General features: G+C 36.5%; 1 long non-coding RNA gene across 1 annotated transcript in view; it reads left to right on the forward strand.

The window, feature by feature from the left end:
• Window positions 1–1,250: 1,250 nt before the first annotated feature.
• LOC147828423 (uncharacterized) overlaps window positions 1,251–12,838 on the forward strand; it is a 54,725-nt gene continuing 43,137 nt past the window's right edge. The window contains exons 1-2 of the long non-coding RNA XR_015450830.1: window positions 1,251–1,332; window positions 8,887–8,974. This is a non-coding gene — a long non-coding RNA (uncharacterized LOC147828423). The remainder of the gene's footprint in view (window positions 1,333–8,886; window positions 8,975–12,838) is intronic.

Here is a 12,838-nt window from a genome sequence, read left to right on the forward strand (position 1 = left end):
TATCAAACTAATTAAAATATCCATCACCTGGCATAATTACTATTGTGTGTGTGTATGGTGGTAACATTTAAGATCTACTCTTTTAGCAAACTTCAAGTGTATAATAGAGTACTATTAATTATAGTCACTATACTGTACATTTGATTTCCAGATCTTATTCATTTCATGTAACTGAACCTTTGTATCAATAACTAAAATCTCTCAACCTCTCCTTCCTGCTAGCCCCGAACAACACAATTCTACTCTGCTTCTGAGTCTGAATTTAATTTAGATTATACAAAAAATGAGATTATGTAGTATTGTCTTTCTGTCTTATTTCATTTAGCACAATGTCCTTCAACTTCATCTGTGTTGTTGCAAATAACAGATGAATACTATATTGTGAATATATATCACATTTTCTTACCCACTCATCCATCCATGGACATTTAGCCTGTTTCCATATCTTGTCCATTACAATGAATATCATAATTAATATGAGAGTACAGATATCTCTTACAGATAATTATTTTGTTTCTTTGAATATATTCCCAGAGTGGGATTTCTGGATCATATTGTAGCTCTATTTGTAACTTTTTGAGGAAACTCCATTTTGTTTTTCATAATTGCTATGCTAATTTATATTCCCACCAACAGAGTACAAGTGTTTGTCTTTTTGCTCCTCTTGTCTCTGCCAGGCCTTATCGTCATTCGTCCTTTTTTTTTTTTTTTGCTATGGGGATTGAACTCAGGACCTTGTGCTTGCGAGGAGGCAGGCCTCAGGCCTCAGCAGCACCACTGGGCTAAATCCCTGGCCCATCATTTGTCTTTTGATACTAGTCATCCTAACAGGAGTAAATTGATACATCACATTGTTTTAATTTACATTTCTATGTTGATGTGTAATGTTTGAATCTTTTCCACATACCTGTAGGCCATTGGTATGTTTCCTTTTCATAGATGTTTATTTAAGATTTTTGCCCATCTTAAGAATGGATTATTTTCTTGCTATTGAGTTCTTTATATATTTTGCATATTAAATCCTTACCAGAGATTATATTTTGGGTCTAGATGTCCCCCAAAGCTTCATGCGGTCATAAGTGGCTTTTTCAGAGGTGCCTGAATCTAGAGTGTGTGATGCTGGGATTAAGGGTGTGTGATGACTAAACAAGTACACTGAATGGTTTGGCACCACCCTAATCCCAGTAGCCTGGATAAGATAAAAGGGCCAGAAAGGTCACTTGCTGCTTTTGCTTTCTGCTGCCTGCAAAGGCACTGTTCTTCTGCGACAGCCCTCTGCCATGTAACACTCAGCCTTGGAGCCAGCCACCTGTGGACTGCCCTCTACAAACTGTGAGATCAATAAACCTTTCCCCCTTTAAATTTGGGTTTTGGATAGTTCAGCAACAAGAAAAAAGTAACTAAGATACCAGATGTATGTTGGTGAATATTTTATTATCTTTTAAAATTAATTTTAATGGTAATATATATATATGTGTATATATGTATATGACACTCATCATCTGGAATTTGTACCTGTACACGACAGATCTTGATTCTTCCCTTTTTCCACATTCCCTCTCCTCTCAACTCCTCCCCTTCCTTCAACCCATTTCCCCTCCTTATTTAAAAAGGTTTTTATCCATTTTATCCTTATATTCTCTTCTTTTCCCTGTCTCATTTCTTCCTTTCCCTATCCCCCCTCCCTAGTTCCTCTTCTCATTTGAACATTTTCTTCCTATTTCTCAATCTTTACAATATATTTTGGTTGTTATTCACACTTTTCATTTCTCACACCAGAGAAACCATGTGATATTTGAACATATGTGTCTGATTTATTTTACTTAGGAGTATGGTCTCAAGGTGCAACCATTTACTTAGAAATGTCTCAAGTTTATCCTTCTTTATGGCAAAGTAGTACTTCATTGTATTTTTAAAAACTCACATTTTCTTTATCCATTAATTGCTTGGTGGGAATTTGGACTATTTCCAAGATTTAGCTATTACAAACCATGTTTCTATAAACATGGGTGTGCGTATATCACTATGGTATGATACTTTTAATACTTTCAGGAAGATACCAAGAAGGGAAATAGCTGGATCAAACGGAACCTCTACTTTTAGTTTTTTGAGAAATCTCCATTCCGATTTCCACAATTGTTGCACCAGTCTACACTCCCACTAAGAGTGGGAAAGGGCTTCTTTTTCTCTACAAGCATGCTAGCATTTATTATTGGTTGATTTCTTGATAATAGCTATTCTTTCTGGAGTGAGATGGAGTCGCAGTATTATTTTAATTTGCATCTCTAGAATGACCGGTGATGTTAAATATTTTTTCATATACTTATTTGCTGTTTGTACTTCTTTATCTGAGAAGTGTCTATTCATTTCAGATGCCCAGTTTTGGATTAGATCTTTAAATTTGGGTGGATTGATGCTTTTGAGTTCTTTATATGTTCTAGATATTAGTCCTTTGCCTGAGAAAAAGCTGGCAAAAATTTTTGCACTCTGCGGGTTGTCTCTTCACTCTGCTGGTCATTTCTTTTTATTTTATTTTATTTTATTTACTTATTTATTTAAATTAATTTTATTGGTACATTTTAGGTATAAAATATAATGGCATTCATCATTGGAGATTTGTAACTTTACATAATATATAATAATACATAATATATCTTGATTCTTACTTTTTCCCTGTTCCCCTGACTTCCCCTCAACCTCTCCACCCTCTCTATTTACAAAGACTTTGTTTCCATTTTTTCATTTTCTCATATTAATTCCATTCCCTTCTTTCCTTTCCCCTACCCTTCCCACTTCCCCTTCCCCTCTGCCCCTTTTCTTCCTGTTTCACATTGTCTGTTATACATTTTGATCCTTATTTATGCTTTCAGTTTCTTACACCAGAGAAATTATTCAGTATTTACACGTGTTCTATTTATTTCACTTAAGAGTATCACCTCAACGTGCATCCATTTAGCTTTAAATGTCTCTAATTTCTCATTTTTTATGGCTGAGTAGTATTCACTTTTATTAAAAAACCACATTTTCTTTATCCAGTCTCCAGTTGATAGGCAATTGGGTTGTTTCCAAATTTCAGCTATTACAAACTGTGCTGGAAAGAACATGGGTGCACATATATCGCCGTGGTATGATTCTTTTAATTCTTTGGGGAAGATACCCAGCAAAGGAATAGCTGGGTCAAATGGGACTTCCAATCCTAGTTCTCTGAGGTATCTCCATACTGATTTCCAGAGTGATTGCACCAGTCTACACTCCCACCAGCAGTAGAGCAGAGTTCCTTTTTTCCCACAGCCCCACCAGCATTTGTTATTGGTTGATTTCATGATAGCAGCCATTCTTTCGGGGCTGATGTGGAATCTCAGTGTTGTTTTCATTTGCAGCTCTGGAAGGACCAGTGATGTTGAACATTTTTTCATATGTTTATTTGCTGTTTCTACTTTTTTGTCTGAGAAATGTCTGTTCATTTCAGATACCCACATTTGTATCGGGTCTTTAAATTTGGGAAGTCTGTTTTTTTAAAGTTCATTATATATTCTAGATATAGACCTTTGTCTGAGGAATAGCTGGTGAAAATTTTTTCCCATGTTGTGGGTTGTCTATTCACATTGTTGGTGGTTTCTCTTGCTGTGCAGAAGCTTTTTCATAAGAAGAGATCCCACTTGTTGATTGTTTGTGCTAGTTCATGTGCAACTGAGGTTTTGTTCATGAAATCTTTTACTGTGCCAATGTCTTCAAGAGTTCTACCTAACCTCTGTTCCAACTGGTTCAGTGTTTCTATTTTAATATTTAGATCTTTGATCCATTTTGATTTCAGTTTGGGGGATGGTGAGAGATAATAGGTCTAGTTTTAATCTTTAGTAAGTTGAAACCGAAATTTTCCAGCACCATTTATTAAAGAGGCTTTCTTCCAGTGAGGGTGTTTGGCTCCTTTGTGGAAGATGAGGTGGCTGAGTGCATCTGGAATTATTTCTACATCTTCTAATCTGTTCCACTGTTTCTTGGGTCTGTTTCTTTGCTAGTACCATGCTGTTTTTATACTACAGTAGCTTTGTAATATAGTTTCAAGTTGGGGATTTTGATACCCCCTGCCTTGTCTTTGTTGCCCAGAGTTGCTTTTGCTATTCTAGGTCTCTTGTTCCAAATGAATTTTTTAGATTGTTTTCTCAAGGTCTGTGAAGTATACTGCTGGGATTTCAGTTGGAATTGCATTGACTCTATATAGTAATTTTGGAAGTATGGCCATTTTTACTATATTGGTTCTTCCTACCCAGGAGCAAGGGATGTCTTTCCATTTTCTGATATCCTCTTCAATCTCTTTTTTCAGAGTGCTATAGTTTTCAGCGTAGAGGTCTTTGATTTCTTTCATTAGGTCAATTCCTAGGTATTTCAATGTTTTGGATGCTATTGTGAAGGGAGTTTCTCCAGTTTCTCTTTCAGTGAGTCTGTCGTTTGTGTACAGGAAAGCTATTGATTTTGTGTGTTGACCTTGTATCCAGCTACTTGACTGAATTTGGTTATTAAGTCTAGAAGACTTTTGGTGGAGTTCTTGGGGTCTTCTATATAGAGTATCATGTCGTCTGCAAATAATGACAATTTAACTTCTTCAGTTCCTATCTTTATTCCTTTTATTTCTTTCCCTTGTCTAATTGCTGTGGCCAATGTTTCCAAAACTATATTGGACAGGAGTGGTGATAGTGGACATCCTTGTCTTGTTCCTAATTTTAGTGTGAAGGATTTCAGTTTTTGACCATTTAGTATGATATTGGCTGTTGGTTTTTCATAGATGGTTTTTATCAGATTGAGGTAGAGACCATTTATTCCAATTTTTTGTAGAGTTTTTTAAATCATAAATGTATGTTGGATTTTGTCAAATGCTTTTTCTGCATCTATTGAGATGATCATGTTGTTTTTGTCTTGGGCTCTATTGATATAGTGTATTACATTGATTGATATGTGTATGCTGAACCATCCCTGCATCCCTGGGATGAATCCCACTTGATCAGGGTGTATGATCTTCTTGATGATCTTCTGCATTCTATTTACCATTATCTTATTAAGGATTTTTCCATCTATGTTCATCAGTGAGATTGGCCTATAGTTTTCCTTTTCGGTTGGGTCTTTCTCTGCTTTGGTGATCAAGGTGATGCTTGCTTCCAGGAATGAATTCAGGAGTATTGCTTCCCTTTCAATTTCATTGAAGAGTTTAAACATTAATGACAATAGTTCTCTAAATGTTTTGTAAATTCAGGAGTGAAACCATCAGAGCCTGGGCTTTTCTTAGTTGATATGTTTTTAATTACATTTTCAATTTCATTGGTTGATATTGGGTTGTTCAGAATTTTTAGGTCTTCTTCGTTCAACTTTGGTAATTCATATGTATCTAGGAATCTGTCCATTTCTTCTGTGTTTTCCATCTTATTGGCGTATAGGTTCTCGATGTAGGTATTGATGATCCTCTGGATTTTTGCTGGGTCCATTGTAATTTTACCCTTTTCATTTGTAATTGCATGGATTTGGGTCTTTTCTTTCCTGTTTTTGATAAGCTTGGCTAAGGGTTTGTCAATTTTATTTTATTTTCAAAGAAGCAACTTTTCAATTCATTTATTCTTTGTATTGCTTCCTTAGTCTCAACTGCATTCATTTCTCTTCAAATCTTTAAACGGTGGACCCTTGATTTATGAACTTAATTCATTCTAGAGGCCTGGTTGTAACTCATATTGGTCAATTGAAACCTCAGGCTCCTCTACACAACCTTCAAAGCCTCTCTCCTGTATACAGACAGATCTCAATGTCTTAGAGGCTCAATTAATCTCACACAGGATTTCTCAATTAATCTCACACAGGAAAGGATGTTGTAATGTTCATTCCAGAGTTCTTTAAGGGTTAAATCTGTATCTGAGACCATCTGGAAACACAAGTAATGGCATTTGGGTCATAACTCAAAACTTTGTTCATAAGTTATAACTAAAATTCTGGTTATAACCCAAGTTGTTCGTATGTCAGGGCAGTCTGTAACTTGAGGGTCCACTGTAATTTCCTCCACCATACAAGCTTTGGGCTTGACTTGCTCTTCTTTTTCTAAAAGATTGAGGTTCAAGATTAGATTATTTATTTGAGCTCATTCTGTTTTTCTGCTGAGGGAATTTACCACTATAAGTTTCCCTCAAGGACTGCTTTCATTGAATCCCATAAATTGCAGTATGTTGTATAGGCATTATCAATTATTTGTAAAAACTGTCTGATTGCTTCTTTAATTTCATCTGTGGCCCATTGGTTGTTCAGGAGTGTGTTATTTTATTTCCATGTATTTACACAGTTTTTATGATTTCTTTTGCCATTGATTTCCAATTTCATTGCCCTATGGTCTGATAACGTGCATGGAATAATTTCAATTGCTTTGCATTTACTTAAGCTTATTCTATGAGGTAGTATGTGGTCTATTTTGAAGAACATCCCATGTCCACCTGAGAAGAATGTGTATTCTGATGTTGTGGGGTGGAACATGCTGTAGAATCTACTAAATGCATTTGTTCATTAATTTGGTTCAGTTCTGATATTTCTTTGCTGATGTTTTGACTGGTTGATCAGTATATTTGTGACAGTGGGATATTGAAGTCCCCCATTACAATTATATTAGTGCTTATTTGATTTTTCATATCTGTTAATATTTGTTTAATATAGTTGGGTACACTGGTATTTGGTGCACATATATTTATGGTATTTATTCCTTTGACAAGAATATAGTGACTTCTTTGTCTGTCTTGACCAGGCTTGAAATCCACTTTGCAAATGGATTAGCTATCCCTGCTTTTTTCTGGATTTCTGTTGCTTGAAGCATTGTTTTCCAATCTTAGATTTTTATTTTATGAATTTCTTTTTGAATTAAATGTGTTTCTTGTATGCAGCATATTGTTGAATCTTGCTTCTTGATACATTCTGCCAGTCTGTTTATTTTGATTTGTAAATTGAGACCATTTACATTGATCGTTCTATCTGATATGTTTTGAGTTATCCTTGTCATGTTATTTTCCTCTTATTGGTTCTCTTTACTTCCCCTCTGTTTAATTACTTGCCTTGCCTAGTAAATTCAATTGCACCTCACCCTTGTATTTGGAGCTAACCCACAGCTTGTAGAAGGAAACCCACAGCTTGTAGAAGCTTGTAGAAGGAGCTAACCCACAGCTGCTCTGAATTCTGGGATTCATTGGCCCCTTTCCAAAATGGCTAGTAGCAAATTGACCTCTCCTGGGGGACATTTGAACCCAAATAACTCATCAGCCACTGCAGTTCGCAAAGTTCCCTGCTCCGTTCCACTGGTGCATTTCTCTGTGTTGACCTCTAGGTTTGCCAGTAGTCACTGTGCTTCTGCAAGTTCAAGCTGCTCCTCTCATGCTGCAAGCTAGGGCTCAGGGAGAAAGTGCTGCTTGCCACCTCTCTCTTCTGTATTGTGGTCCCTCTCTTTGCTCTCCCTGTGGGCTCTAATTCTCACTTCAGATCATTCCTGAATCCCAGGGCCCTCCTTCTTTTCTTCCTCAAGTTACTACATTCCAGTGTCTGGGTTCCAAATATTGGACAGGCTTTTTCTCTGCTGAGCACCACTCCACAATCTTCCCAGAAGTCCTAGAAACATTTTTAAATTAGGAATTTTAATAAAGTTTTTGGTAGCAGTATTCACTTTGAAAGTTTTTGCCTTGACTGTTTCAGTGGAATTTATTGATCAGTGTAGTTTCTATATTACACTTTCAAGGAAGAAAAATAATTAAAATTTGATTCTAAGATACAGAAACAACTGAAATTATAAAATTAGAATTAATAAGGGAACATTTTAGGGACCTTATAATAATATTTGACATAATTACTTGGAAAATGTCTGCTGGTAAGTTTCTGTACATACCTTAGTTTTCAAATACATTCCCTTTGAATCTAGTAGGAAAATGCATGAATATATTCTCCCACTGTCACTGGCTATCATGGGTCCTTGCTTCAGTGATAATGAAAATTAAACCTGGGGCAACAACACAAATTTATAACCAAAAGCTTTCATTGGAAATTAAGAGAGAACAGGAAGAACTTTAACTTGAGGGAAATATAAGCTGAAGAGGGCATAGCCTTGACAGAGATCAGGTCAACCCCCTCAACAAAGGAAAGTTAAGGAAAAACAGGAAAGTGAATTCAGATGGAAGAGCTGAAGGGGACACAACTGTGACAAGTGACACAGGCACACCATTTTAAGGGACTGTAGGGTATGACTGATTATTATTTTAGTCCTGATTTTTCAGCTCTGGAGATATTCTTATGGCTTGAGGGACAATTTGGCTCCCATGAAATAATTGCCTCTGTTTGGGGAAAAGGTATCTCAGTTTGCAGATGATTTGCTGAAATCCCAGGTGACTGCAGGTTTAGGGCAATGACTGGAGATTTTAGATAACTATTCCATGGGGAAAAAAGCTCACAGTTGAATGTCCCTGCAAAGCTCTTATTTTGGTGTGCTTATTGTTAAAGGAAGATGAGATAGGTTAGGTAAATTTAGAGCTAATAATCCTCATATCAGCATTTTTTGAGAGACACTCTATAAATGATTTATCCCCCAATTCACACATACACACCCACGATACAGGGCTGAGCAGGTAGATGTTTGACCTAAAGTTATAAGGTGATAAAAGGGAATGGTATAAAATGAAGGCAGAGATGCCAAACTTTGTCCTGCTTTAGTTACTCATTGAGGATCTGTAGGCACAAGTGAAGAGTCACTGTTTTAGTAACAGCATCTTTGGGTCCCTGATTGCCTGAGAAAAAACCCACAAATACTGTTTTTAAGGAGAAACAGGTTAAAGACCTAGGAGTTTGTCTTCTGTCTCTCAGCAACAATTTTGTTTTTTCACCCAGTTTATTATTGGAGATGCTGTAACAGTGGAATCCTAGCTCTAATGACACACCTGATGTTTGAAGTTGTTAAGATTTTGGGAGAGAAAAGGTAAGGAAGAATACAGATCATACTTTTAATTGATAACAGTTAACGCCCAAGGGTGCACCTGTCCTTTGTTGTTTTAGATCTCTTAACTTTGCTTCCACACTAGTCATGATTTAGACTCATAGCCCCAAGTTATGGCAAAAAAGAGATTTTTTTAGTACCATTAATTTGGAAACTCACTGTAATTTACTTCTTTAAAAATTTTATTTTTAAGATGAAAATATCAGCTAGATTTTAGTATATATGTTGTTCGGAGCAAGGCTGTATAATAAAGACATTGGGTAATATCTGAATTCTTAGCAGAGTGACAGAATAGGGAGTATAATGAAGTTGGAAAAATATGAGTAGAAATGAAGTAAAGCAAATCATAATTTTAAAACTGTTCTTTTAATAAAAACTGCAGCTTCAAGAATAAAAAAAATTTTTTCAAAAGTCCTTAAAGACACAATACGCTATAGCCATTCCCTTCTACCTGTAGATGGGTCTTTTGCACCTGCACATAGATTGTCAAGTTTTGCCTTACAGTAAAATGAGCAAAATTTTCCCCTTATGGATAGACTACTGCTCTATCACCTGTGGTAGCTATCACCTATGGATGGGCCATTACCCTTGCCCTGTGGGAAGGACCATCACCTTTCTCCTATAAATTGAATCTCCTGTTTTCATAGATGCACAGCTTCCACAGATTTCCATGCCAAATTCTCATAAATACACCCAGCCCCAGACTATAATGCATCTCATTTTCTGAACACCCAACTCTACTCCGAGTGTGTACTTTTCTTTCCTAAATAAATCTTTTTTTGTGACTCTTACTGACTAGTCCTAAAAATTCTTTTTCTGTGATAGGGTTCAGTGAACTTATTTTGAAGGTAGAGCGAGTCTTTTCTTCACCTTCTCTTCAGGAACACCTTTGGACTCTGTCCAGTGACAATAGTACAGCTTGCAAAGTCCACTTTGTTCTCTTTGCATTATTTAATTATCTTGTGGGCTTTAATACTCTGGCCAGCAATTATTGTCCCACCCCAAATCAAAATCATTCACGAACCAACCAGAAAAAGCTTCCTACAGACCTAAATTTTGCCAAATTACAACAAAGCTTTCTTAGAATAAGAGCAACTGAGAAATATATTAATTCTCATTAGAGGAGGGTACTTGGTCTCACTTCTATTTATCACAATAGCAACTTTCTTCATGTGTTGATGCCAGTGTATATACTCTGAACAAAGCCTCTAGTTTGGGTTTTCCTTGGATTTGATGCAGAGTTAAGTAGTGCAGATAAAAATGAAAATAGAAAGCCTTGGGAAGAAGAGACACAAGGGAATTGTGGTTCAAGTTCTAGAATGCTTTGCCTGAAGGCCTAGCTACAGATCACGTGAGGGAGAGAAAAAAGTTTTGACTTAAGGATGAATGAGCAATTGGGTGAATGCATATAGCCTGAGGAAACTAAATTTTTTCCAAGCACTACTTTTCCAGCTTGACTTTCATTTGATGATTATACCCTGCAATATTTTACGTATCATTATCTTATCTCTTTGCTGACCAACAGAGGCATGCTTAAAAGCTAAGAAAAGAAAGTGTGATGCTTTTTACATTAAACAAAAGTATCTTTCCTTTTTATTAACATGCTTGAAAAAAAATTATACATGTAACAGGTTAAGAACGTGTGGATTTATTGTTAAGGAGACTGTGGTCATTGTCCTTTTCCTTGGAGTTCCAAGATATTTTACTATTGTTGTTTTAAGGACGAGGACAGCATCTCAGAGATATGCTTTAAAATAAAGCAGAAAACTCTTAACCCCCCATCGGGGAACTGGAGTAAATTTCAATTATAATTCATTGGCAAAAACTATGATACAATATTCCATTGTGTCCTAATACCCTGAACTTGGTTAAGTATTTACTGAATGTAGCTATTTTGAAATATTTCTACTAAGATCTAAAGACTGTCATTTTTCAAATTGGTATTTTCTAAGAACAAGACTTCAATTATGGGGGCTGATCAGAGGGGAGCAGGTGATGCTAAAGAATTTGAAGATGATCTCCTTGTAGTTTTAAAATATAAGTTTTAGAATCAAGAATTTTTCTTTCTCTTCCTGATTTTTTAAAAAAGAAACTTCTTAGCAAAATAGGGTGACTTGAAAATAATAGCTTAAATTTATTGCATACTTTAAAAAATTATTGTATGTTTATAATGCTTCAGGCATTTATTAATTCATTCAACTTTTACAGAAGAACTAGAGGTAAAGGCTAATTTTTTTTTTTTTATACAATTGAGAGACTTGAGACTCAGTGATTTGGCCAAGAATTCATACCCAGGCAGTCTGGTAGCTTAGATCACACTTTGGAACTTCTTAGTAGCTACATGCGAAAACTAGGGGAAACCTGAATAAACCCTCAAGCTTCACTTGTCTTCAGTCACTTGTTTTCATTACTGATTTTAGAAGTCACTTAGCTAAACAATAAAGTATTGGTCACCCACTACCTTTGTTGTAGATAACACATCTGACATATGGATATTAGTATCGCTTTTCATTTTTTCAAGAATTTAGAGATGGCTTTGTCTAGTTGAAACACGTTGCAGTTACTGACCCCTTCACTTAGGCTTCTGTAGATGTCTGATGGGTGTCCTTTTGATAGCAGAGGGCCAGAACTCCACCTGAGTATCTCACTAATGCTGTCATTTTCTGACATGCATCCTACATGTATCCTAAGAACAGCTGTGAAGTTTGATTACCCATGGGCAAACTACAGATTATTTCACTCCTCATAGTTTCTAATCCCCTTCCCCTATGCCTTATGCCACCTTTGACTCATCCCATAACTACCTCTAAACCCTATCCTTGGGGAGCCAGATTTGATACTTGTTCTCCTGTCTCCATGTGGTTGGCTGCCCCAAGACTAAACATATTCGTATGCAAAACTTGTGTTTCAGTGATTGGCATACTAAATGGTGGGGACATTGGGCCTGGTTGAGTAACTTGTGGCAGTAATCATAGCTTATTTCTTTTTATTTGCAATATAATAAATAAAACAGATTTAAGGAAGTGTTTCTCTTCAGGCCCCAGGAAGCAACAGAAGGGCACATTCATGAATATAGAGGCAATTAACTACTAGCAAAAGGCAACTCCTGCAACATAGTTTTAGATCTGAGTGTCAAGAAGCTGGATACTTGCTAGTCTTTTTTTCCATTTCCTTCTCTGGCAACCACACCCATTTAGTTAAGAAAATATCTTGTCAGTAGTTGTGGTTCACAACCAAATTCTAGCCAGGAATTAGATGAATAAATAAAGTGGTTTTTAAACTAACAGACCTGTAAGTGCAGCCTAGTTCTCCAGTGGCTTTGAACCAGCCCAGTCTCTCTCACTAAATTTCAATGTATTATAGTTCTCAACAATAGCCATACGATATGCTGGGGATGCAGCAAAATAGGGATGTGCAAAATAGGGAGAACTATCTGAAATAGCCTGGGCTACCTTCTTGTTCTTCCCCGGGGAATGTGATATTTGAGATAAGGAGGAAGGACCTGGGACTGCCAGGGTTTTTCCCCTCTCTCTTCTGGAAGCAAGATGTCTTTCAAAGCTTTAGCCCAGGGATTCACATTGCCCCAAAGCATATAACCCAGGCTGGGCTTCCTTTTGGAGTCACTCAAATATGGAATAGGTTAGTGTGTTAGTTACTTTTCTCTCATTGCTGAGACAAAATACCTGATATGCAAAGTTGGTGGGGAAGGGGTTTATTTGGCTTATCATTTATAGAGGTTTCAGCCCATAATTGGCCAACTCCAAGGCAGAGATGACAAACAGGCATTGCAGAGGAGAAACAACATGGAGCCAACAAGGCAGCAAAGATAACGAGAGTTTAACAACA

The sequence above is a fragment of the Heterocephalus glaber genome, unplaced genomic scaffold, assembly GCF_053883595.1.
Source record: "Heterocephalus glaber isolate CG9 unplaced genomic scaffold, H.glaber_assembly_v1.0 deba00001097, whole genome shotgun sequence".
Lineage (NCBI taxonomy): Eukaryota > Metazoa > Chordata > Mammalia > Rodentia > Bathyergidae > Heterocephalus > Heterocephalus glaber.